Source organism: Sphaerodactylus townsendi, linkage group LG02, assembly GCF_021028975.2.
Source record: "Sphaerodactylus townsendi isolate TG3544 linkage group LG02, MPM_Stown_v2.3, whole genome shotgun sequence".
NCBI classification, from domain to species: Eukaryota; Metazoa; Chordata; class Lepidosauria; order Squamata; family Sphaerodactylidae; genus Sphaerodactylus; species Sphaerodactylus townsendi.
The window spans coordinates 11,610,587-11,637,030 of NC_059426.1; the positions used below are offsets into that span (position 1 = coordinate 11,610,587).

At 45.8% G+C, this 26,444-nt stretch overlaps 1 protein-coding gene across 8 annotated transcripts in view; it reads left to right on the forward strand.

Moving 5' to 3' along the window:
- The window catches only part of MAP2 (microtubule associated protein 2), a 385,117-nt gene that overhangs the window by 62,783 nt on the left and 295,890 nt on the right, over positions 1–26,444 (forward strand). For all 8 annotated transcript variants that reach the window (XM_048484968.1, XM_048484977.1, XM_048484972.1 and 5 more), the window contains exon 2: positions 21,423–21,466. The gene's annotated coding sequence lies outside the window, so the exon portion shown is untranslated. The remainder of the gene's footprint in view (positions 1–21,422; positions 21,467–26,444) is intronic.

Genomic DNA, 26,444 nt, shown 5'->3' on the forward strand with positions numbered 1-26,444 from the left:
TGTAGGGTGTGTGTACCTGGAACGGGTGTGTGTGCCATCATTTTGTGGCAGCAAATACCTCGCCCTTGTGATTGTGAAGATATGCTTGGAAGTCTGAAGGCAAAGGAATGGTTGGACAGGGTTTCCAGTGATTAGGAGTGAAGTTTCCAAAACAACACTGCCAACTTTTACATTGTTTTGGCTCAGGGGATTGGTTTAAGCCGCATTTAAGGACTATAACATCTACGGGTTGTATTGACTCCTCTTTCTTCTTCCTCAGTTTAGTTGCTGCTGCTGCGATGGAACTTTTCTGCATAATATTAGCATGGCTGCTTTTCTTGCTAGATATAGATGTAGATTACTAAAACTCATTCGCTGTATAGTCATAGTCTCTGCAGATTTACATCTGCTTGTGATAACTTATCATTTTAAACCATTACATTTTGTGTGGGACTTGACCATTAGGTTTTGTGAGACTTTTTCCTGTCTTGAGGTACACAGGAATTTGGGCAAGGATAGAAGAAGAAGAAGAAGAAGAAGAAGAAGAAGAAGAAGAAGAAGAAGAAGAAGAAGAAGAAGAAGAAGAAGAAGAAGAAGAAGAAGAAGAAGAAGAAGAAGAAGAAGAAGAAGAAAAGGAAGAGGAAGAGGAAGAGGAAGAGGAAGAGGAAGAGGAGGAGGAGGAGGAGGAGGAGGAGGAGGAGGGGTAGTTTGGATTTATATCCCCCCTTTCTCTCCTGTAAGGAGACTCAAAGGGGCTTACAATCTCCTTGCCCTTCCCCCCTCACAACAAACACCCTGTGAGGTAGGTGGGGCCGAGAGAGCTCCGAGAAGCTGTGACTAGCCCAAGGTCACCCAGCTGGCGTGTGTGGGAGTGCACAGGCTAATCTGAATTCCCCAGATAAGTCTCCACAGCTCAGACAGAGCGGGGAATCAAACCCAGTTCCTCCGGATTAGATACACGAGCTCTTAACCTCCTAGAGAAGTGGTGGTGAACCTTTTGGGCGTGGCATGTCAATTTTCAATTTCAATTTCACTTTATTACAGTCAAAGACCAGCAAATTACAGTCAGGGACCGACAAATTCTATACAGCAAATTGCAGTCGCAAATCAACAAATTCTATACACACTCTCAACCTTAATTCCCTGTGTAATTGTAATATATAAATACCCTAAAATCAACACTGAAGCCTAATTTGAGGGCGTGGCATGTCAAAAATTGGGAAAATGCCTAACTTGACTCTGCTGGGGTGTCACCCCCTCCCGCCGGCCTTGAACAAAAGAGCAGCAATTCTTTGCATCCTCATTCATTAAAAAAATACAGTCCAAGTGTGTGTGGTGCTATGTATTATGTTAAGAATGTCAAATAATTACAAAAATGACTCAGACTCAGACAGGGAGAATAGTTGTTGTCAGGTGTGTTGGGGCGTGTCACCTTTGACACACGTCATAGGTTCTCCACCACTGGGATTGAGGGATAAGTATGTTGACATGAAAGTGAATTCTGACTGCTCGCCGAGACCCCTGGCTTTCATTCATTTGAAAAGAGAAGGCAGAGTTTTGGCCATCAGTTCTGGTGCCTATTGGGTTGCCACTTGGGTCCTCCAAGCAGTGGCGTACCACCAAGGGGACAGGGTGTGTGTGATGCACCGGGCGTGTGCCGGTCTGGGGGTGTGGTGGAGGTTTGGCGGGGCATTCTGGGTCATGGTGGAGGTGTTCCGGGGCAAGCGGGGGCACAGGGCGTATGCATGCCCTGGGCACAGTTCCCCCTTGCTATGGTTCTACCTCCAAGAGATTATTTCCCCTGGAGAAAATGAAAGGTTTGGAGGGCGGCATCAAATCCATGGAGTTCCCTCCCTTCCACAAACTCTTTGTTCCTCAAACTTCATCCCCGAATTTATTTATTTATTTATTTATTTATTTATTTATTTATTTATTTATTTATTTATTTATTTATTTATTTATTTATTTATTTCCTCAAATTTCTTAATCGCCCCTCCCAAATCTGGCTTGGGGCAATTTACAGAATAGACAGCGATACAATAAAACTATCTCAGCATGCTTAAAAAACCATAAAATTAAAAGCCGAGTGGGGAATCTCAAATTTATGATGTAGTTAATTCTATTGCAGTTAATCTAATTAATTTTTTAAAAAAAAATTAATTCAATAATTCAATAAATACTGCTGACTGAACCAACCGCTGTGGCTGGATCAGAAGGTAGGCCGAATAAAAAGATGGCGGCAACCACGGGACTTCACAACTGCAGTGGAGTGGCACATATCCACGGGCGGTAGATGGAGTCCAGGAATTTCTCAATCAAGACTTGGCAGCCTTCCAAATGAAAGTTGACTTGGTCTGAGGTAAACGTTTTCCCTCGACCAAGCACGATTTCCTGTACCTCTCATAATTATCCTGAGGTCTAGTTCATCAATCTTCAATCTCTTTAGATAACTGAAGGATCCCCTTTTTAGCCCCAATGTGGAACCACTCAGTGGTGGGATCCAAAAACTTTAGTAACAGGTTCCCATGGTGGTGGGATTCAAACAGTGGCGTAGCACCAATGGGGCTGGGCGTGGCATGACGGGGGCGTGGGTAGGCATTCCGGGGGTGGGGCATTAATAATTTCTCTGTTACTGTAAAAAACTCTTACTGTAAAAAAAAGTTCCTAATTTCCAGCTGGTATCTTTCTGTCCATAATTTAAACACATAGCAAGTCCTAACGTCTACTGCCAACAGAAACAACTACTTCTCCTCTAATAGACTGCCTGTCAAATACTTCATACTTTCAAATACTTAATTTTGTTTCTCGAAATCAAAAGAAGGATACCCTAACCCTAACCCTAACCCTAACCCTAAACAAGGAACTTTACCATATTTCTAAAACATGTTTTTAAAACAGCCCAACAGGGAGAATTATCCTGTCTCCTACCTTCGCTAACCACCACATAGGAAACAACAGGATTTTATTATTTTTGGACCTAATGGAATTTCTAACGGAAAAGCAGACCCAATTAGTAACCCCCTCTCAGCACACACAAATTATTAGTAACCCACTCTCGGGAACTGGTGAGAACCTGCTGGATCCCACCTCTGAACCCACTTGTATGCAGTAAAACAAAATAAATAATCTCTTTTTTTGTTCTTCCTTCCTTGTTTCTCTGCCCCACCTCTAATTCTTTTCTTTACTCTTCTTTCTGCTCATTCTTCCTTCTCTACTTTCTGTTTTCTGTCGGCATATTTAGGTTCATTAAGAATGCATAATCCAGAGAATGCGATTGCTTACTGTTTGATATTGTAGTGAATGTAACAGTGATAAGCCATGTATTCAGGTACTTGAAAAATGTGGTTTACTCCAGCAAAAGAGGTACATATGGATTTTTAGTGAGATAAAGTGGGAAAAGGTGTTACAAATGATGAGGCAATGGGAAATAAAGTATTGATCCTATCCAATCTCTGTAAGGCCGATAAACATTTTGAAATGTCATCAAAACAAAAGCAAAGCCCTTTTAAGAGTCTAATGCTGATTGGAAGATTGACCCAATATTGGTATAAGGAGAAAAAAAAATGAAAATTATGTGTCATGTTGACTAATGAATTTAATAAGCAAAACTCTTTATTTAAATTATTAATGCGGTCTTATTTTATCTTTTGTCATCATGAAAATTAATACCTGATTAAGAAATGACTATAAAGTGTACATTAAATGATTCATGCATTAAACAATTTATTTGTAATGTAGTAAAATAAATTAGCTTTATAGTGACTTCTGAATCAGGTATTAGTTTTGCAATAATTTCTTGATCAGGGGTTTATATCTTACGTATGTCTTATACATTTGAGACGTGCTGATTATTTGAAATCCCAGTAGTTGGGCATTTCAATACTGTGTGACCTTTTAGTGCGAATGGAAAGGAATGGAAAGAAATCCAGCCACCGTACAATTATCCCTTCCACACTGTGATTTTCCCCATCGCGGTTTTGATATATTGCAGTTCGACGTAAGAAATGAAATGGGAATTTGGGGGGAGTTTTGCGGAAAATACAGATGACACAGGAAAAGTAGAGAAACTCAGAAATGAATCAAATATATGTATAGTATTTTATAATATCAACATATTTTTATCTTTTAATGTCAGTAAATATACACACATTCTTTTTTAAAATTAAAAAAAAAATCAGACTTCTTCTTTTGTATGAAGCAAAGGCCAAAAATTTACGCAGATTTCCAGATAGGGGCGTGGGCTGCGCCCCTAATCCCACCAGTGTGGAAAGGAAAACTGTACTTCGCTTTCTTCATCATCAATCATCTTCTTCTTTTTTAAATTGTAAGACTTTTGCAGCAGTCCCTGATGACTAAACCGCTTCTTCATCTCAAAGTAGATTCTTGTTATTGAATATAATAATTAAACATTAATCCTTTTATCCATTATACTACTGTGAGAAAATGAAGTTGCTTAACCCTGTATTTAATCCCATTACAAGGGTATTACAAGGGAAAAAAAATCATTTTAGGTACTTTCACTTTAATATTCTTGAGGTAGTTGTTTGCTAAATTTATTTCCCCTCTGTGTGTGATATGCTTACCTGGTAGGATTGTCATACTCCAGGAGATATTCTGGAATTACAACAGCTGCTTTGGATGGTGGACTCTAGGGCATAGGTGTCGAACTCATGGCCCTCCAGATGTTATGGACTACAGTTCCCATCATCCCCTACCAGCAGGGGATGATGGGAACTGTATTCCATAATATCTGGAGGACTGTGAGTTTGACACCTATGCTCTAGGGCACAGGTGTCAAACTCGTAGCCCTCCAGATGTTATGGACTACAGTTCCCATCATCCCCTGCCATCTGAAGGGCTGCGAGTTTGACACCTATGCTCTAGGGCATCAAATCTTTGCTGAGCTCTCTCTCTCTCCCCCCGTCCCCCTGAACCGCCTTTCTCTGGGTTATATTCCCAAATCTCCAGGAATTTTCAAACTTGGGAGTAGGCAACCTTATTACCTGACTTGGAAATAGAAGTTACATTGCATGGTACTTTGGTGGATACAAAAGATCCCATAACAAGTACAATGGGATAGGGATATTAAATCTTTAATAGGTAATGTGGAGGAAGGCTTAATTTCTAACAATCCGTTGAAGTCTGTGGAACCTTTTTAAAATTAAGTTAAGGCAGTTAACTGAGCCCTCAGACTGAGCAGGTGGAAAAAGAGAAGTCTCTCTAGATACTTGCACGTATTTAGTTCAGTGGGAGTTGTTCACTTTTTGTCGGAACTTGAATGTGAAACAAATTAACTGAAACTAAAAGAGTTACTTACTTTGATGTATATTGCAACCAACATAAGCTTCACATACAGCATTTTGATTTTTATTGTTTCTTGAGGAATATTTTACCTCACAATAAATGAAACATTTTTTTTATTGGCTATGGCTCATTCCGCACATGCAAAATAATGCACTTTCAAACTGCTTTCAGTGCTCTTTAAAGCTGTGCGGAATAGCAAAATCCACTTGCAAACAGTTGTGAAAGTGGTTTGAAAAATGCATTATTTTGCGTGTGCGGAAGGGGCCTCTGAGTGCTTTACCAAATCAGAATCCACGCAGTAGCAGAGAGTTCCTCATGCTCTACAGGTAAGCATTAGTGGACTTCAGTAGACTCCCGGCTCCCTTAGTAAAAGTTTCCAGAACTATGAAAATCTTCCAGGCCTCCTGCAGTTCTCTTCAGTTGTGCCTTATTCTCCCAATACCATTCTCACCAGCTTTTAGCATCTGTTGTTACATTTTTAGCAATTTGTCTTTGAATTCCTGATTTTGAATTCTTCGTTGTATGTTTCCCACTGGATAGGTTGCTTGTTTTCCAGACTTCCCTTATCAAAATGACTTCCTGTTTCCTTCTTGCCTCTTACGGCCCCCGTTCTTTGCTGTTAAATGCCGGGTCTTTCTTTTAGATTTGCCTGTGCCTTTTGATAATGCATGGTGCACATTTTATTTCATCCTCTGTAACAGTTTCTAAAAAATGTTCTCTAGCCAGTCTTCCTGAGGGGATTTGACCCTCATAGCTGTGCCCTTCTGCTGCTTTTTAAGGAATCCTTTCGTTTTTTGAGAAGTTTTGTCTTTTTAGGTTAAATACATAGAATCATAGAGTTGGAAGAGATCCCAAGAGCCATTAAGTCCAACCCCCTGCAATGCAGGAACACATAATCAAAGCACTCCTGACAGATGGCCATCCAGCCTCTGTTAACAGTTGTGTTGGATTTTCAGGACAATTTTCCATTTACATGCATGTTGTATTTAAAAGCATGATGAGCTCTAGAGAAAATGGCTGCTCTGGAGAGAGGATTATATGGCATTGCACTGAGTTGAGGTCCCTCCTCTACCCCCCAGTCTCTTCCGCCCAAATCTACAGGAATTTCCAAACTGAGTTCCTATAGATTTGGGGGCAGAGTCTGGAGGCAAAGATGAGGAAACTCAGCAGGGTAGAATTCCATGAAGTCCACCCTCCAAACCTGTTCTCTTCTTCAGGGGGACTGCCACAGTGGTGGGATCCAAAATTTTAGTGACAGGTTCCCATGGTGGTGGGATTCAAACAGTGGCGTAGCACCAATGGGGCTGGGCGGGGCATGACAGGGGCATGTCCAGGCATTCTGGGGGCGGGGCATTAATAATTTCTCTGTTACTGTAAAAAACTCTTACTATAAAAAAAAAGTTCCTAATTTCCAGCTGGTATCTTTCTGTCCATAATTTAAACTCATTATAGCAAGTCCTGTCGTCTACTGCCAACAGAAACAACCACTTCTCCTGTAATTGACTGCAGATTGATAGCCCTTTCAAATACTTAATTTTGTTTCTAGAAATCAAAGGAAGGATACTTTCCTTAAACAAGGAACTTTACCATATTTCTAAAACATGTTTTTAAAACAGCCCAACAGGGAGAATTATCCCGTTTTCTACCTTTGCTAACCAGCCACATAGGAAACAACAGGACTTTATGATTTTTGGACCTAATGGAATTTCTAATGGAAAAGCAGACCCAGTTAGTAACCCCCTCTCGGCACACACAAATAATTAGTAACCCACTCTCGGGAACTGGTGAGAACCTGCTGGACCCCACCTCTGGACTGCCTTCTGTAGTCTGGAGATCAGCTGTAACTCTGGGAGAGCTCCCGCCCTTGGCTTGATCCTGGCAACCCTCTTTGAGTGACTGAGTTTTTTTGTAAGCTTCAGCCTATATGAGATGGTGTCAACCATCCAACTGGTTGTTGCCATTCTGGCTACCGTCGCAACACTGAAGTTTGATTGTGCACCTGCCTTTCATGGCTACCCCATCAAGAAGTGACCAGCACATGTCAAAAAGCCATCACAAATGGATGGCTAGCTACCGTGATAACCATTCCACATGGCCTCAGAATGAAAAACAACAGCCCCGTCCAATGCTCCGGTGGTGGGACGGGATGCTGCAATGGTGTTGCGCCGCCACCTTCAAGAGTGCTTTCCAATGGCATGGGGAGGCAGACAACAAAGGCCCAGGCTAGCTTGACCTCATCAGATCTCGGAAGCTAAGCATGGTTGGCTCTGGTAGTACTAAGTTGAGAGCCCACTGAGAAAGTTCAGGGTTGCTGCGCAGAGGCAGGCCTCTGAATGTCTCTTACCCTGAAAATCCTATGGTTTGCCATAAGTTAGCTGCAACTCTCCACCACACAAATCTACATGCCATAATGACCTAGCTTTGAACAGGAGAAAGGACTTGATTGGGTTCCCCTTACAAAAATGTGTTGGTTCGATGTTCCTCCGTCAGTAAAATATTTAAACATGTCCTGTGTTTACAATCACAGGCAGTGGCAGGTTTGCTATGGAAATGCACTTTGATCTAGGGTAACCAATTAGTTATAGTTTGTGTGGAGACTAGAGAGGGACAGCAGAATCCCAGATGGATGGATTGATTGGGCTCCTTGCATAGTGCAGTGAATCCAGCTACCAGAAGGTCTGCCCTGAGGAGTTAATTTGGTGGGAGAGAAATGGTGTTTGGAGAGCTATATAACTCATTAAGTGCCTTTGCTCGTGTTGGCTCTTGTAGGCCAATAAAACATTTATTAGTGCTGTTGCTCTGTGTAAAGTGGCAAACATTGTAGCTAGAGTCTTGTTCATATCGAATGTTCCTTTGAACACTGGGACCGTCAGAAGGTGCTCATTAGAAGATGGGAAATGCATCCGTGACTGGAATGATTGTAGAATGGATTGGAAACTTGATACATATGTACATCTAGGAACCAGAATAACTGGGAACACGAATGAAACTTTATACGTGCAACAGCTCGCCTGTCTAATTTGAATTGCATATGAGGAAAATCAAAGCCAGTTCTCCTTTAGACAAGACGTTTGCTGAAGGATATTCTGCACAAATAAGATCAAATTTTAGAATATTGCTTAAGAGGAAAGATGCTGGGGTTTTCCCCATCGGGAGAAGGTCTTCCCTTTTATTTGATGTCTTAGGGCCAAAGTAGGAGAGATGGTGTGCCTCAGTTTGCCCCTAGGGACGTACCTCCATCTTGTAGAGTCTATGGGGGCTCAATTGTGGTCAAGACCAGTGAGGCCCTGGAATGAGAGAGTCATCTGCCTTCCTCCTCACAGTGTTTTTCTGACCTGAAATGGCCCGTGTGTGTGTGTGTGTGTGGCATGTAGACAAGTAATGCATCCAGCAACATTGTGGGTTGAAAAATGGCATGGGAAAAGGCAGGAGCCCCCACACATACATTTTGATGACCCCAGGACCCCTGCGGTGTTGTTAAAAGCCACTCCAGGACTCAACAAAATGGAGGCCTGGGGAAAGGGATCTCTGTAGTCCGGAGCTTCTTTTAATTCTGGGCTGCTTCTCGGGCCCACCTGCAGATTGATAACCCTGCCAAGAACACGAGTCTGGGCGATTCTGCACACGAGTAAAATAGGTTCGACACAGTTCCCTGAGAAGGGTACTAATCTAGGTCAAAGCCATTGTTGTTCCCCACTGCAACCAGCTTGATCCCAGCTCAGAGGGCGGGATCATCCTGTGCCTCTTTGCCGCTCCGTTCCGATTGGCTACTGTTCTACGGCTATGTCCCGTCTATCCCCACACACGTGATTAAAAAAACTGCCACAGGAATGGAGGGACGAAGGTGGCGTTTTTTGATTGGCCAGCTGTACACATGCCCAAAACACTCAGCTGTGATCTGCTGAATGGGGGACTCCTGGCACCAGAGATTCCGCACTTTACTGGAATCGAGCTGAGTTCGAGCGTGGTTCCCTGAAAAAGTAGTTCCCAACTGGAGTCGGAAATTGGACCGTTACACGGGGCGAACCTGGTACAAAACCATGTCGATCCCAGTGGTTGTGCGGAGCACTTAGGTGGCCTTTCACAGCTCGAACTTCAGGGCTTACGATATAGCGCTATGAGTGCGGAATCGACCTCTGACAGCTTTTATGTTGCAGGTGTGATCCAGTTTGAACAAAATATGTTCAAAGCTACACAGTAAAGTGTTTTCTCACTGCCAGTGCCGTGTTCAAATTTGGCCTAGGCCCCATTGAATAGGGGGCATCTTACTTCTAAGCAAACTTGCATGGGATTGGGCTGCTCCTTTTTCTGCTGACCGTATCAGTAGAACCCTGACCTGGATGTCCCAGCCTGGCCTGTTTGTGTCAAATCTTGGAAGCTAAACAGGATTGACCCTGGCTAGTACTTGGATGGGAGACCACCAAGGAAACGCAGGTTTGCTAAAAGAGGCAGTGATGGCAAAATACTTCTGAATGTCTTGTAAACCATATGGGGTTGTCTTAAGTCGGCTGTGACTTGTTAATACTTTACAAAGAAGAAGAAGAAGAAGAAAGAAGAAAAAGAAAGAAGAAAGAAGAAGAAGAAGAAGAAGAGGAGGAGGAGGAGGAGGAGGAGAAGGAGGAGGAGGAGGAGGAGTTAGGATTTATATCCCCCCTTTCTCTCCTGTGGGAGACTCAAAGGGGCTTACAATCTCCTTGCCCTTCCCCCCTCACAACAAACACCCTTTGAGGTAGGTGGGGCTGAGAGAGCTTCGAGAAGCTGTGACTAGCCCAAGGTCACCCAGCTGGTGTGTGTGGGAGTGTACAGGCTAATCTGAATTCCCCAGATAAGCCTCCACAGCTCAGGCGGCGGAGCGGGGAATCAAACCCAGTTCCTCCAGATTAGATACACGAGCTCTTAACCTCCTACGCCACTGTGTAGAGAGAGAGGGAGAGGGAGAGAGAGAATCTCTTCTGATGGGGCCAGTCCAAGGATATTCACCATCTGGTTCTTGATCACTGAGCCTTGTTACCTTAACAAGGAGATGAACACTGTCACATTCGGTTTGCCTTTAAACTTCCCAGCCTCCCCCCCTTCCAAATGCATCTGCAATTCCATTGATTGTCAAATAGTGTAGGGTTGTGAGAGAATCACCGCTGTAGTGTAACAGGGGTGTGTGTCTCAAAACCACCTGCAGTGCAATTAGCCCAGGCACATTTGTCAAACAAAATGCCAACATGCTTGAAGAGGCTGTCATTGTTTTCTAATGAATCAGAGGTTTTGGCTTTGACAGTATTTGCTGCTGCAAGTTTTGCGGGTGCGGGCGCTTCGGAGTGAGTGAGTCAGCGTTGTGAGCCTGAGACTCCGAGGCACCTCCAGCAGTTACGGTGCTGAAAAGCTGAGGCAGAGTCCTCTGTGTGCTGTGTTTTCTCTCTCTGTATTCTGTTTCTCAACTCAAGAGCAGTCCCGCCTGGGTGTCAGCGGCATGCACAAGGTTTTCAGATGAGTCTTCCTTTGGATCTGGCTTCACCACCTACCTCCTCCCTCACACAGCGTCAGTGTTTCAGTTCCTGTCCCCAAACTCTCCCTTTATTGGCCATCAACTTATAGACGACTTATGGCAACCCGGTAGAGTTTCCAAGGCAATATTTTCTCTCCAGATATTTCCTATCCCACTGTGCGCCTGTTGTAAACATCTTTCCGAGAGCAGATTGAAACTCAAGGGCTGTCATCTGGTCAAAGCCCACCCACCCTAGGGGGAAGGGGAGGGAGGGGAAGTGGAGGGACCTGTCATCTGGTCAAGGGCCTTACACAGCCTGGGACCCACGTACCTTAGAGACCGCATTACCCCATATGCCCCTATTCGGCCTCTGTGCTCAGCAGAGGCCAATTTGCTGGTGGTTCCTGGCCCCTCAATGATGCGGCTGGCCTCCACACGGTCCAGGGCCTTTACGGCCCCGGCCCCAGCCCCGGCCTGGTGGAACACTCTTCCTCCAGCTGTCCAGGCCCTGTGGGACCTTAATGAATTCCACAGGGCCTGGGTACAGAACCAGAGTTGTTCCTCAACATTGAGACCTTTGGAGTGTCCAGTCGCTGAGTAGGGTGCCACCTTTTACTCACTTATTTTTACTATTCTATCTTTGTTTACATCTCCATTACCCTCCTAGGGTGGAGTCCGGCTGTTCCCTCTTTTTGGGGAGGCTTTCTAATGAATTGGGTTATGGGACGCCTGTTATTATTGTTTTGAGCGCTGTTTTAATGGATTTTAATGGATTTTAATGGATTTTAATGGATTTTAGTAAATGTAACAATTGTTTAGGTGGTCACTATTGTGATCCTTTGTTATACATTGTATATATGCTGACGTTGTTGTGCACTGCCCAGAGCCCCTTGGGGATGGGGCGGTCTACAAATCCAATGAATGAATGAATGAATGAATGAATGAATGAATGAATGAATGAATGAATGAATGAATGAATGAATGAATGAATGAGGGGCATACACCCTGGGGGACGGGGAGGAAAGGGAAAGGCAGGGAGGGGATAGGGCAGTGGTGGCGAACCATTGGCACTCCAGATGTTATGGACTACAATTCCCATCAGCCAACTGGCCATGCTGGCAGGGGCTGATGGGAATTGTAGTCCATGACATCTGGAGCGCCAAAGGTTCGCCACCACAGGAATAGGGTATGGAAATGGAGAGGGGAAGGGAGAGGCGGGGTGGAAGCTGTCATCAAATCAAGGCCCACCCATCCTGGGAGGAAGGGGGAGGCCGAGAGTGTTGGAATTTCTAGCTTTGCTTGCATGCAGCAGCAGCAAGAGTAGCATGGAATTCTGGGAAGCTGCACGAACATTCTAAAGGTGACAGTTAAAATCCGTTGGTAGTGTTCTGTTCCCTCACACACACTTTAGCGGACTGACTGACTGACTAAGATGTTCTCTGTGCTCTGTATACTACTGTAAACCAAATGATAGATAAAGTGCCCTAGCTATATACTAAAAGATATTGTAAAGCAACCAAACCGTAACAAACCATGTAACTATTATTTGTGATAACTTTGTTAATGTATATAACGGATATGTTTTCTCTCTCAGTTCAAGTAAAGTTCTGCTTACGTTTTTACGAACTTCTGAGGTAAAACGGCTGGTCTTTTGACAGATAACTATTCTAATTAGATGTGCCGCACAATCCACATTTCCGCCCCTTGCTTTGCTTGACAGGATTATATATTCCAAATGTACCTGTTGCCCTTCAGAGAGGAAGGTTTGCCATTGCCTTCCCCCGCCTAACAACCTTGGAATTCCTTGGTGGTCTCTTGTCCAAGTACAAACCATGGCCGACCCTGCTTAGCTTTCCAAGTTCTCATGAAACTGGGCTCGCTTGGGCTATCCATGTCAGGGTTGGTATTCCCTGGAATACAACAATCCCATGCATCCTTTTTGTATTACAAAGGAGCAAAAAAAACAACCCTTCCTATACTGCACCTTTTCAAGATCCAACGTAAACTTTGGGGGGGGGGCAGTGTTTCAATTTGTCCCTGTTTCAAATAAGGTGTCATGCTAGGGTTGCCATCCTCCAGGAATTGTACAAATGATCCCTCCAGACCACAAAATTTGGTTCTCCATGCGGAAAATGGTAGCTTCAAGGGGTGGATTCTATGATACCGTATCCCGGCCGTGCTCTCCCCTCTCTCTCCCCCATACTGTGCCTCTCCAAGATCCGCCCCCAGATCTCTAGGTATTTGCTAACTCCGAGCTCCACAACCCTAGCCATATTGCATTTATTTATTTAATGCAGAAAATCTATACAAGCTGCCTCTGCAGAGACCCACTTGCCCAGTTATCTCACAAAATAAATACAAGGCAATAAAAATCATGATTGTCAATATTTTAAAAAAAGCAAAGCATAGAAACAGCATCCAAAAATGACATTTACAGAATGGCCATCAGGCTAAAAGACAGATCAGCAGTGGTGTAGGAGGTTAAGAGCTCGTGTATCTAATCTGGAGCAACCGGGTTTGATTCCCTGCTCTGCCGCTTGAGCTGTGGAGGCTTATCTGGGGAATTCAGATTAGCCTGTGCACTCCCACACATGCCAGTTGGGTGACCTTGGGCTTGTCACAGCTTCTCGGAGCTCTCTCAGCCCCACCCACCTCACAGGGTGTTTGTTGTGAGGGGGGAAGGGCAAGGAGATTGTCAGCCCCTTTGAGTCTCCTGCAGGAGAGAAAGGGGGGATATAAATCCAAACTCTTCTTCTTCATCATCATCATTAGAACAGCTTTAAAAGGCTGAATCCCTCTGTGAAAAGTCTGGGTAAAAATAAATATTTTGTCCTGGTGCCTAAAGGTAAGGTCTTATTTGCTACAGAATCAGAGCGTTGCTCTGGGTAGAGGTTTTGAAACTGATTTATATCATTCCTTTGGGAAGCCAGGCAGCCTAGGTCGCCGTCCCTAAGACAAAATACTGTTATCTCATAGAATTATAATGTCCAGGATTCTTAAGTCGAGTCAGTACTATCAGTGATATAAAACATGTTGATAGTCGGAGTGTAGAAGATATGTAATGAACACACACTGAGCACGTGTCAAATCCTGACTCAGTCTTAAAGAGCATTTTGCGACTTTGGCACAAGACTCTTGCAGACTAATTGGTTTGCTGCATTGCTTCAAGTATGAAAGAAATGTCGAGCCCAATACAGAGAGGATGGGGTGAATCCCTCACTGGAGGCAGGGTAGATTTGTGCCAGCGGTGCGGGCACCTGTGCCTCTGTGTGTGTGTTGGGGGGGGGGGGTTGTTGTGGAACTCTGCAGTTCCCGTACTCGTAATTGTGGGTGGCTGTGGCATGGAATTGTGTGCTGGTGGGAGAAAGGGCATTCAGAGAGTGGTCCCAGGGGTGAAGCTGACTTCCGGACTTAAGAACACAAGAACATAAGAACAAGCCAGCTGGATCAGACCAGAGTCCATCTAGTCCAGCTCTCTGCTACTCGCAGTGGCCCACCAGGTGCCTTTGGGAGCTCATCTGCAGGATGTGAAAGCAATGGCCTTCTGCGGCTGTTGCTCCCGAGCACCTGGACTGTTAAGGCATTTGCAATCTCAGATCAAAGAGGATCAAGATTGGTAGCCATACATCGACTTCTCCTCCATAAATCTGTCCAAGCCCCTTTTAAAGCTATCCAGGTGAGTGGCCATCACCCCCTCCTGTGGCAGCATATTCCAAACACCAATCACACGTTGCGTGAAGAAGTGTTTCCTTTTATTAGTGCTAATTCTTCCCCCCAGCATTTTCCATGAATGCCCCCTGATTCTAGTATTGTGAGAAAGAGAGAAAAATTCCTCTCTGTCAACATTTTCTACCCCATGCATAATTTTATAGACTTCAATCCTATCCCCCCTCAGCCGTCTCCTCTCCAAACTAAAGAGTCCCAAACGCTGCAGCCTCTCCTCATAAGGAAGGTGCTCCAGTCCCTCAACCATCCTCGTTGCAAACTTTTTGCCCCAGATGCTGCCGCAGCCAGCCCCAAAGGCGCAAATTCCCTTCTGCTATGAGGTTTCCCGGAGCAGGAATATTTTACGATTTTCTTCCTACCCACGCCTCCTTTCCTGCCGTTCTCCCCTGCTCCTGTCTGGATTGGGCTGCCCAGGTATATTGTAAGATTTCCTAGTATCTTGGGACAGTGTTGGTGTCTTCATTTTCTGGGGAACAGTGAAAATGAAATCTAACTCCATTGTTTGAAATGGTGCTATAAAGCTGGCACCATTTTTATGTTTGTTGCATCCCTGGGAAAAGATCCCTATCAGTGAGGATCAGGAGGGGTTTAGTCGTAGGCTTCAAAGAGCACTGAAGGCAGTTTGAAAGTGCATTATTCTGCATGCGCGGAATGAGCCATAGTGACAAATACCCAGTCTCTCCAAAGACTATCGGAACTGGCACAGAGAACATTTGGGTGGTGGGAAATATTGTTAGCGCAAGAATGTATCGTAAAGCTCTGTATCATATAAATGCTCAGTCAGTCCTCACTGCATGCGCATCTTGTCTGAGAAATTGTAATTGGCGTCTAGCTCCTTCAGAGGTCCACGGACTGCAATATTCTAGCCAGGGCAATATATTCTTAGGTGCGTACCCTGGAGCAAATTTGCCATTTTAAAAAGGGCCCATAAAACCCAGAGACGGAGCTTGGCAAAGCTCGGCACCAAATTGGGGAGTTCAGACTGGGGACGGTAGATATTTTTCCAAACTCTAGTGGGCTCCAATCTTTTTGTTCCACCTACTTTTGTTCCACCTACCGTTTCCTTTCTTCTCGGCATTCCCTCATTCTGTTTTGTTTCATTTGATGTATCCCCCGATAATAATTATTGGCCCTCCTCCCTGGTTTGGATGACGTTTACGCAAGAGTTTTTTTAAAAAAATTAGTTTATAATTTTAATATATGGGTGCTGTGTGGTTTCCGGGCTGTATGGCCGTGTTCTAGCAGCATTCTCTCCTGACGTTTCGCCTGCATCTGTGGCTGGCATCTTCAGAGGATCTGAAGATGATCCTCTGAAGATGCCAGCCACAGATGCAGGCGAAACGTCAGGAGAGAATGCTGCTAGAACATGGCCATACAGCCCGGAAACCACACAGCACCCAAGTGATTCCGGCCGTGAAAGCCTTCGACAATACAATTTTAATATAGTTTTTAATAGTTTAAATGGTCTATGTACACCGTCTTGTGGCCCCTGATTGAGTGGAAAAGCTGAATAAAATATTTTAAACAAACCAACAAATAAATAAAAATGATCCATCTGGCATTGATAAAGTCTCATGCTTTCTCGGTGGTTACTCCCACAGGCCACCTGGGGATCGGTTGTAATCGTAGGAGATCTCCAGCCACCGTGTGGAAATTGGCAGTCCTATTTGGGGAAGAAGGAAATAGGTGCTAGGATGCACACTGGGTGGCTGCCATGTTGGTAGGATTGCCAGTCTTCAGGTGACATAGATTAGGTACCCTGGAGAAAATGGCTGCTTTGGAAGGTGGACTGTATGGCACTTTATCCCAGGAACGTCCCCTTCCACACCCTCTTCAGGCTTTACCTCCCCAAATCTCCAAATATTTTCCAACCCAGTGGTGGCAACCCTACATGTTGGGAATCAGTACTGGACAGATTAATGATACCTGAGACTTCTGTGCATGAGTGGTGAATCTGTAGTCTGTCTCGGAAAATATATTAGTTGTAGGGTTGGGTGTATTCCTCCACCACAAAACTCAACATGCTGGACCTACTTTGTTGCAGAATGCTCCGCCTAGGTAGAGTGCCTACCTAGCCCTGCTTCCTCAACCATTTCAAATTTTGAAAGCAAAAAATAAATGTTCTTGCATGAAAGTACTGTGTTCAGTAATGCACATAAATGGTTTTTAGCAAAGGCAACATTAAAAATGGATGATAATTCTCATATTCATTTGGGACTGTATTCTAATGCAGAAGTGTACTGTTTGCTCAACTGCTGCAGCTCAACTGATCATATTAACTTCTTTTTCTGTTTTTCTGGCAGGACATGGAGGCTGCTTTCCAAGAGACGGTGCGGAATACAGCCACCCAGGGACGCTTAAAAACAAGTGTCCCTGGGAGAGGGTTCTGCGACAGCCGCCGCTTCATCATATTGCATGCTGCGGCGGCCTTTGCAACCCCTCGAAAGAAGCTAAGCCGCTGTTCCTGAACCTTGCTCCCTGAGCGAGGTATTTCGGAAACAGCAGCTGGAAGGTGCCATTCCCCCCCTTTCCCAAACGTCTACCTTGTCTCCTGGCTTCCAGCTTGTCGCAGAGGCCAGGGGACACGTCCCCTGGCCTGTGACTCCAGAGCCGTCGCTCCAGGCTGTGGGGGCATGTCCCGTGGCTTCTGCAATGAGCTGGAAGCCAGGAGACAAGGTAGGCATTCTGCTACGGCACAGCCTGTGCGAAGGCTGTGCCGCCGCCTGCCGCCCTCCTGGGACTGTCCATGTGAAGGGTCCCAGGGGGTGCGTCGGCATTGTTTATGCCGGCGCACCCCCGCACCATTGCGGTGCGGAAAGGGCCATAGTGTAATATAGGTTTATACAAGGCCACAATGTGCATACCTCCGGTATATTGTCCAGTTTGTGATCTGGTGGCCATTCCAATCTAATGTACCTTTGTTCCAGCTACCATCTTGTTTCCTTTCTTCTTGGCAATCCTTCATGCTGTTTTGTTTCATTTGATGTATCACCCAATAATAATTATTGGCCCTCCTCCCTGGTTTGGATGTGTGTGTGTGTGTGTGTGTGTGTGTGTGTGTGTGTGTGTGTGTGTGTGTGTGTGTGTGTGTGTGTGTGTAAGAGAGAGAGAGAGAGAGAGAGAGAGAGAGAGAGAGAGAGAGTTGGAAGCAAACTGTTTTTCCAATCCCTAGAAATATTTAGCAGGCCTCAGATAGTTTTGAGTAGGCTGACCAGACGTCCCGCTTTTGGCGGGACAGTCCCGCCTTTAAACAATTTGTCCTGCGTCTCGCGGGTTCTTCAAATTGTCCTGATTTTTGGGAGGCTGCCGCACTGCCTTCTGGGGCACAAGGCATTGCGGCAGCCTCCCATCGCTGCCGTCGAGTAGGATTTCGCACTGCCTTCTGGGGCTTGCTGCTCGTTGTCAGACCCTGTCACAGGGCGTGGAAACAGTAAGCCTCCCAGAATAGTGCAGTGTGTCTCCTATGGCTGCATCACAAGACGCACGCACATGCGCGCGCAGCCGCCTACCCCCCCTTGTCCTGTTTGACAAAGGTGACCATCTGGTCACCTTAGTTTTGAGAGGCTGCTGTTCTTGCCCGCAACAGGTGAGGTAACAGACCCGTGTCTCAGTTGTACCAATTCAGACTGCAGCTGTCTCATTTTCTTCTTTAGAGATAAGTGGTTTAGTGAACATGTTTTTCCACAGGTATTTGTTCTTTTTCATAATGTGTCATCCCCTCCCCCAAAAGATTAGTCAGCATCTAAATGCAGAAAAGAGCCGAAGTGCTTCAAAGCTTAATGCAATTATCATGTAAAAACTCTGACATTTTGGAACTAATCAAGATGAATATGTCAACAGTTTTCACTGTTTGAAAAATGTTCTTCTTTGCATTAAAGGGGGGGACTTCTTAGTAATACGAGTGACTCACTAGCAGAAAAAAGGTGATGGTGGGTTAGTTCTACAGCCTTCACTTTTGTAAATCTGTTTGGGAGTTGGTACATACATTACTAATTAAAAGAAATTAGCTGCAGATGTGATTTTGAAAAGCAGTCTAACAAATGTGTTCTTGTATGGCCTGACGTGCTACAGAAAATCAAGTTTCTCACCATCATATTTTGCGAAAAGAAATAAAGGCTCTCTATCTGCTGTTCAAGATCATTAAATCAGAGGAACTTGAAAGAAAGAAAAGTACTTCAGGTTCCTTTCCCTGTCTGCTAGTGTGGCTCCCCTTTTCCCGGAACAGTTACCTTTTCCATTTGCTTCTACTGCTTCATTAAGAACCACCTCTTAACGGGGGCTCTTAGAAGGAAGATGGACTGTACAAAGAAGGAAATTTGGGTTCTTGTCCCTTCTGAGATTGGTTTACCAGGCCCCCCTGGGGATGAGAGAGGGGCAGTAGAAGACAAGTTTGAATTTATACCCTGCCTTTCTCTCCTGCAAGGAGACTCAAAGTGACTTGCAAACTCCTTCCCCTTCCTCTCCCCACAACAGACACCTTGTGAGGTAGGTGGGGCTGAGAGAGTTTGGAGAGAATTGTGATTGTCCCAAGGTCACTCAGCAGGAATGTAGGAGTGGTTCACCAGATAAGAGTCCACCACACATGTAAAGGAGCGGGGAATCGAATCCGGTTCTTGAGATTCCACCTGTTCTTAACCACTACACCACACTAGCTCCATGGTTGCCAGATCCAGGCTGGGAAACCCCTGGAGATTGGGGGATGGTTCCTGGGGAGGAAAGGACCTCTGGGGTACACTACTAGAGAGTTCCGCCCTCCTGAGCATCTGTGTTCTCCAAGGGAATTGATTTCTGCAGCCTGGAGTTCAGTTGTAATTCTGGAGGATTCCTGGGTTGTACCTGGAAGCTGGCATTCCTTCTTCTAAAACTTTATGTTGGCGCTCCTGATGTAATAAATCGGGGTGGTAAATTACTCTAGCTGCTGTGCTAGGATAAGGTGACCAGATTTTTACTCCTGTAACGCGGGGGGCGCGCGCACCCCCGCAGCTGCAGGAGCACACTGCTTGTGGCGCTCCCCGATCAGGAAACAGAGAAGCGCCCCAGAAGGCAGTTCAGCAGTGCAGTAGGCGCACCCGGCCGCAGGAGCGCATTGCCTAATCGGGACAATTTTAAAACCCCACGATACGCGGGACACATTGTGGAAAAGCATGAGTGTCCCACCAAAAGTTGGACGGCTGGTCACCTTGTGCTAGGAGCCCAAATTATGTCAGCTGAGGATTCTGGAAGCTGAAAATGTTGGTTTTCTTCCCCACCGTTTCTAGTATTTTTGGTTACCATAAAACTGGGTGGAGGAATAGCCTAGATTCCTTACCAGTGCTATCTCTCCCAGTAGTCACAAAGCAGAGGATGAGACATATCACTAGCTTCTTTTTTTAACTTATACTCCCCATCTGCCAGTGCTGGCAGGCTTTTCACTTCTGTCTAAAACTCTACCAGAAAAAAAAGCTACTCTGTATCTTGATATCACCTTGTAGTCCAGACCTGGGCATTATACGGCCCGCGGGCCACATCCGGCCCGCCGGATGACCCTGACTGTAAGCCCTCCCAGCTTGCCGCAGTTGTAGCTAGGTATTTTGAAAGCCCCGCAGGCCGGGTTGCCTCATGTCCGCTCTGCCATGGGTTGCAAAAGCCAGTCCTCTGGGGCCATGCTGGGGAGCGAGGCATCTTTGAAAGCCCGGCAGAAGCCGGTTGCCTTAGCTGCTGGCTTCTGCGGGGCTTTCAAAAGCTCTCGCCCCCCGTTCGGGGAGCTTAGGCGCCTTTAAAGAAAGCTCCTCGCATAGCCGGTCACTTGTATTGCCAGTTTCTGCGGGGCTTTCAAAAGCGCCTTGCCCCCCTGTCTTTTGGCTTGGCCCTCCACAATATTTTCTGTTTCTTATGCGGCCCCATGGAAAAAAATAATTGCCCACCCCTGTTGTAGTCCCAATTGTTGAGGAAAACGAGAAAGAGAGAGAGAGAGAGAGAGAGAGAGAGAGAGAGAGAGAGAGAGAGAGAGAGATGAGTCATAGGCCCTTTCTGCACAGATCACTAAAAAGTTTGGAAAATTTCACTCCACCTCTTTACCACGGTGTATGCCCTACTCACCTCCTTGAAATGCTTCATGGCTGCCATCCTGTGTTTCCCCTCCTCCCCTTTTTTGAATCGATGCTTCAAGGTTTCACAGCTTCCTGCTGCGATTCTGCACACCTGGCAGAATTGAGGCCTTAAAGATTATCCCCCTTCCCAATGTCTTTTTTTTTAATTACAGGAACTCACAGAAATGCTTAAAATAAACAGGCAAAGGGCAGCAGAGAAAATGGCACCCAAGAGGGTTATGGTGTTCAGGGAAGGCAGAGTGGCGTGGAGAACATCTTAAAGATATCGTACCAGTGGTGAAGCCACTTTGAAAACATTTGTGCCTAAAGAATAATGTTCAAAGGGGATTCACTGAAGACATTTTGGGACTGGAAATAAAATGTTTTCAGAACCAACGGGGATAAAAACAACGCAGAACTCCATGAACCGTTTTATTTCCTGCCTCCAAAAGTTTGTGCGGAAAGGGCCTTTGTGTGTGTGTGTTACATCTATTGGTGAGATCACCTCAAGTCCTCTGCAACTAAATCCAGACTGTTTGAATATTGGCCTGCAATGCTAATTATTGTTGAGCTACTGTTAAGAGTGTTGCCTGCTGTGTTCTGTTTTAATTGCTTAGCGATTAGTGAAATTGCAGCGAGGAACCTTATCCCAGACTCCAGATGTTGCCAGGGACTGCGATTTCTCTTCAATGCCCCTGCCAGCATGGCCAATTGACCATGCTGGTAGGGGCTGATGGGAATTGTAGTCCACAACATCTGGAGTGCCAAAGGTTCGCCACCACAGGCTTAGATGCCGGCTTGGCAAATCTATAGGAATGTTTCAGTTTTCGACTTTAACGAAAGGGTGTTTTCTTTCTTTCTTTTAGGCCTCTGAACTGAGATACTCTCTGGCTGATGAATCTACCAGAAGGTAGGTTTTCTATTTGTGGTGTTTAAAGTCATCGTTTTAGTGCTGTGTTGCCGTTTTAAAAACAGCAGGTTATTGTTTTCGTTAAATGTCAGGAGCATGTTTATCGTATCAGAAAATAGTGCCAGGGAAAATTCCATTTTTATTAAATATTGGGTGGGATGACTGCCCATTCCTTCCTCTATGGAGGAAAGGCAAGTTTTTGGGAACAGCTCTGTTTTTTTGTCAAAGGTACTGAAATTTTAGCAACCCAAGTCTTCCTTCGTTACTAAATAGACTGCTCGACTTACAAACAAATTGGTCAAAAGGATCTCCACGGCTCTCTCTGAATCAGTACACCTGCGAAAGCCATCATTCTCCTGCCCATTTAGCTTCCCAGTTGGGTGAAAGTGATACCGCAAGAAGAATTTTTGGGTTTTCGTAGGAGACAGCTGTCTTTCCAGCAAATGTCACCAACATTTCAGAGACTTTTAATCTTTTTCTGAAGTCGTGTCTCGCAGGGGGTACTTAAGCGAAGAGGCGAGACAGCTGGTGATATCATCCGGGTGGAGAGCCAGCTGCAGGAAGCGCGGCGACATCTGTGGATCTGGCAACTCTCTGCCACCGTGCGGTGCCAGTCCCCGGCACCTTTTATTAGGCTTACAATGAGAGTGATGCGCATGGGAGGGCAGGGAGAGCGGGAGAATATCATGGCGATACATGACATCATGCGAGGTTGCCCCACGCGGCGGAGGAAACGTTCATGCGTCTGGGTTCCAATCCATACCTGGGGGGCGGTAGAGCCCCTTTGTCCCTTTGTCCTGGGACACCTGGTGACCGCGGGAGTCAGGTCAGGTTCGTGACTCAGACTCACAGGGGTTCTGGGGACAGGAGCATGCTTCAGAAGGGATATTGGTGATGGCACACAGGCATTCCATGCTACTTTTCTGAGGTTCTGCTGGTTCATGGGCTCATCCCTACACCTTCTGGAAGTCGCCCAAGAGGGGCTTCAAGGAAGAGGCTAGACGCTGTGATATCATCCGTGAGAGAGCCAGCGCAGGAAGCGCGTATGATCTGTGGATCTGGCAACTCTGCCGTGGTGCTAGTCCCTGGCACCTTTATTAGGGTTTACAATAGGGCGTGCATGGGAGGCAGGAGAGCGGAGAATATCATATGATACATGGAATCATGGGGTTGCCTACGTATGAGGGAACAAGTCTGCTGGGCCTGGGTCTAATCCATACCTGGGGGCGAGAGCCCCTTTGTCCCTTGGTCTGGGACACCCAGACCGTGGAGCCGGTAGTCCGTGACCTGCTGACTCACAGGGTTCTGGGGGCTGGAGTGAGCATGTGCTTCAGAAGGGACACACATAGCTTTGGCACAGGCATTCCATGCGCTCTTTCTGAGGTTCTGCTGGGTTCGCGGGGCTCATCCCTACACCTTCCTCTCTATTCACAACGTTTATTATCCGTCTTTTCTTCTGCACAGTACAGAAAAGCAGGGTATAAAAAAACAACTCTTCTTCTTCAAGTAGAACTTTTTTCTTTTGACTCGAGCTTCCGCTGCTGAAGTCATCTTGTGAAACATACATATATGATTGGACACTGTGGACCAGACACTCGGTTTGTGTTTATTGAGCAACCAGATGCTGAGGTATTTCAGTGGAACAATTTCCTTTCATTTAGGATAAGTGGTCTTGGCTTACAGAATACGTTGCACACTTTCGAGGCCAAGAATCCAGCTGATGGTTCCAAATGCTCCTGCAGTGTTCTACAACAATTGCAGGATTTAATGTGGATCATGTAGTTTATGGCCCTTTCCTGGACAGCCTAGCCAAGCCTGAACACATCAGATCTTAGAAGCTGAGCAAAGTTGGCTTGGGTTAGTACTTGGATTCGATCTCGCCAAAGAAGACCAGGTTTGCTGCGTAGAGCCAGGCAGAGGTGGGATCCAGCAGGTTCTCACAAGATCCCGAGAGTGGGTTACTAATTATTTGTGTGTGCCAAGAGGGGGTTACTAATTGGGTCTGCTTTTCCATTAGAAATTCCATTAGGTCCAAAAATCATAAAGTCCTGTTGTTTCCTATGTGGCTGGTCAGCGAAGGTAGAAAACGGGATAATTCTCCCTGTTGGGCTGTTTTAATGACATGTTTTAGTAATATGGTCAAGTTCCTTGTTTCAGGAAAGTATCCTTCTTTTGATTTCTAGAAACAAAATTAAGTATTTGAAAGTATTAAGTATTTGACAGGCAGTCAATTAGAGGAGAAGTGGTTGTTTCTGTTGGCAGTAGACGATAGGACTTGCTATAATGAGTTTAAATTATGGACAGAAAGACACCAGCTGGAAATTAGGAACTTTTGTTTTACAGTAAGAGTTTTTTACAGTAACAGAGAAATTATTAATGCCCCGCCCCCAGAATGCCCGGCCACACCCCCATCGTGCCCCGCCCTGCCTCATTGGCGCTACGCCACTGTTTGAATCCCACCACCATGGGAACCTGTTACTAAAATGTTTGGATCCCACCACTGGAGCCAGGCAATGACAAACCACCTCCCTTTGTCTTTTGCTTTGAAAACCCTACAGCAGCGGTTCTCACCTTGTGGGTCGCCAGCACAGAGTCAGAACGGCGATCCTTTCACAGTGTTAAGCCTAAGACCATCAGAAAACATATGTTTATATGTTACGATTCTGGTAGGAGGCGAAAATAATTTTGGTGGCTGGGGAGTCCACCTGACATGAGGAACATGTTAAAGAGATTGGCGGCATTAAGAACAAGAGGTGGGATCCAGCGAGTTCCTCACAGGTTCCCGAAAATTGGGATTACTATTTATTTAATATTATTGCCGAAAGGGAGTTACCTGAATTTGAATGAGAATTTTGCCACGTGATTTTGCTTAGCCTTAGTTATGTCCCTCCTCGCTCCTCAGCAGTAAGCGTGCAGAACCAAGAAGCAGTCTAGCAGGAGGAGGTGCACCGGTGTGGTCTAATGGACAGCCTACCATCTGTGTGCATTCGTTTCCTGCCTAAGGACCGGCACAGCGGCTGTGTCCCTGCCACAGCCCCGTCCAGGAATGCCCCGCCCCTGGAATGTCCAGCCATGCCCCCAGAATGTCCGGCCATGCCCCCGTCGTGCCCCGCCCAGCCCCATTGAAATTTCGCACACAGTTTGAATCCCACCACCATGGTAACCTGTTACTAAAATTTTTGGATCTCACCACTGATTAGGAAGGTTTAGAACCACTGCCCTACAAGAGATTAATATTACCGCGCAGGATTGGCAATGACCTGAAGAGCACTCACCTACAGTCGTGAAGTTTACGTGGCACTGTGTGGAGATTTCCTTGGTCTGAAAAGGCAAGGGAGACTGAGAGAAAAAAAATGGCTCAAGAAAGTTCCCCCTAAAAAAGGGGAATAGAGGGAGAAAGAGCCAGCCTGCCTAACCAGTGAGCCTCACATGTCAAGGGACTTGTCACTGTCAAGGGACTTGTCACCAAATTATGTAGGGTGATGAGAACCACAAAGGATTGCGAAGAGCTCCAAGCGGACCTTGATAAATTAGGTGAGTGGGCTCAGAAATGGCAAATGCAGTTCAATGTAGCAAAATGTAAAGTGATGCACATAGGGGCAAAAAATCCAAACTTCACATACACGCTACAGGGGTCAGTGCTATCAGTCACAGACCAGCAAAGGGATTTAGGCGTCTTAGTTGATAGTTCCATGGGAATGTCAACTCAATGCATGGCAGCTGTAAAAAAGGCAAACTCTATGCTGGGTATCATTAGAAAAGGAATTGATAATAAAACTGCAAAGATTGTCATGCCCTTATATAAAGCAATGGTGCGACCGCACTTGGAGTACTGTGTCCAGTTCTGGTCGCCGCATCTCAAAAAGGATATTGAGGAGATAGAAAAAGTGCAGAGAAGGGCAACAAGGATGATTGAGGGACTGGAGCACCTTCCCTATGAGGAGAGGCTGCAGCGTTTGGGACTCTTTAGTTTGGAGAGGAGGCGGCTGAGTGGGGATATGATTGAAGTCTACAAAATTATGCATGGGGTAGAAAATGTTGACAGAGAGAAATTTTTCTCTCTTTCTCACAATACTAGAACCAGGGGGCATACATTGAAAATGCTGGGAGGGGGGGGAAGAATTAGAACTAATAAAAGGAAACACTTCTTCACGCAATGTGTGATTGGTGTTTGGAATATGCTGCCACAGGAGGTGGTGATGGCCACTAACCTGGATAGCTTTAAAAGGGGCTTGGACAGATTTATGGAGGAGAAGTCGATTTATGGCTACCAATCTTGATCCTCCTTGATCTGAGATTGCAAATGCCTCAACAGACCAGGTGCTCGGGAGCAACAGCCGCAGAAGGCCATTGCATTCACATCCTGCATGTGAGCTCCCAAAGGCACCTGGTGGGCCACTGCGAGTAGCAGAGAGCTGGACTAGATGGACTTTGGTCTGATCCAGCTGGCTTGTTCTTATGTTCTTATGTTCTTATGTCAGCCTTCCTCACAAGGCTTTGCAGTTCTGCAGGCTGCCCTTCTCACCACTGGGTTGCCCTGACCCAGGGTGGGGCAGGCTGTGGGTCCCTTGGGAGAGATCCAGATAGCCATGATGACCAGTCTACTTCCATGCAGCAGTCACCCACTGCAGGTAATGGCTGCGGAGCTGGAAGCTACAGAGGAGACAGCTGAGAAGATGAGTTAGAATATTTGCTTCACTGATGGAAATGCCACCCATGGAAGCAGCAGAAGTAAAGTGCCTTTCCATTTGTGCAAGGAGCAACAGAAATAGTGTCCCATGAGTAGAGTTATCAGGCATTGCCTGACAACCAGCGGCAGATGGAAGGAAGTGGGTACTTGTTATGGGAGGGCAGCAATCATCACCACACAGCGACATCACTTCTGGTACAAACTGGGAGTGTTGGCATTGCACTGGAATAACCCTCTAGTACACACCCAAGCATCAGAGACTTTCCCCAGTGTGATGCTGGCATTTTT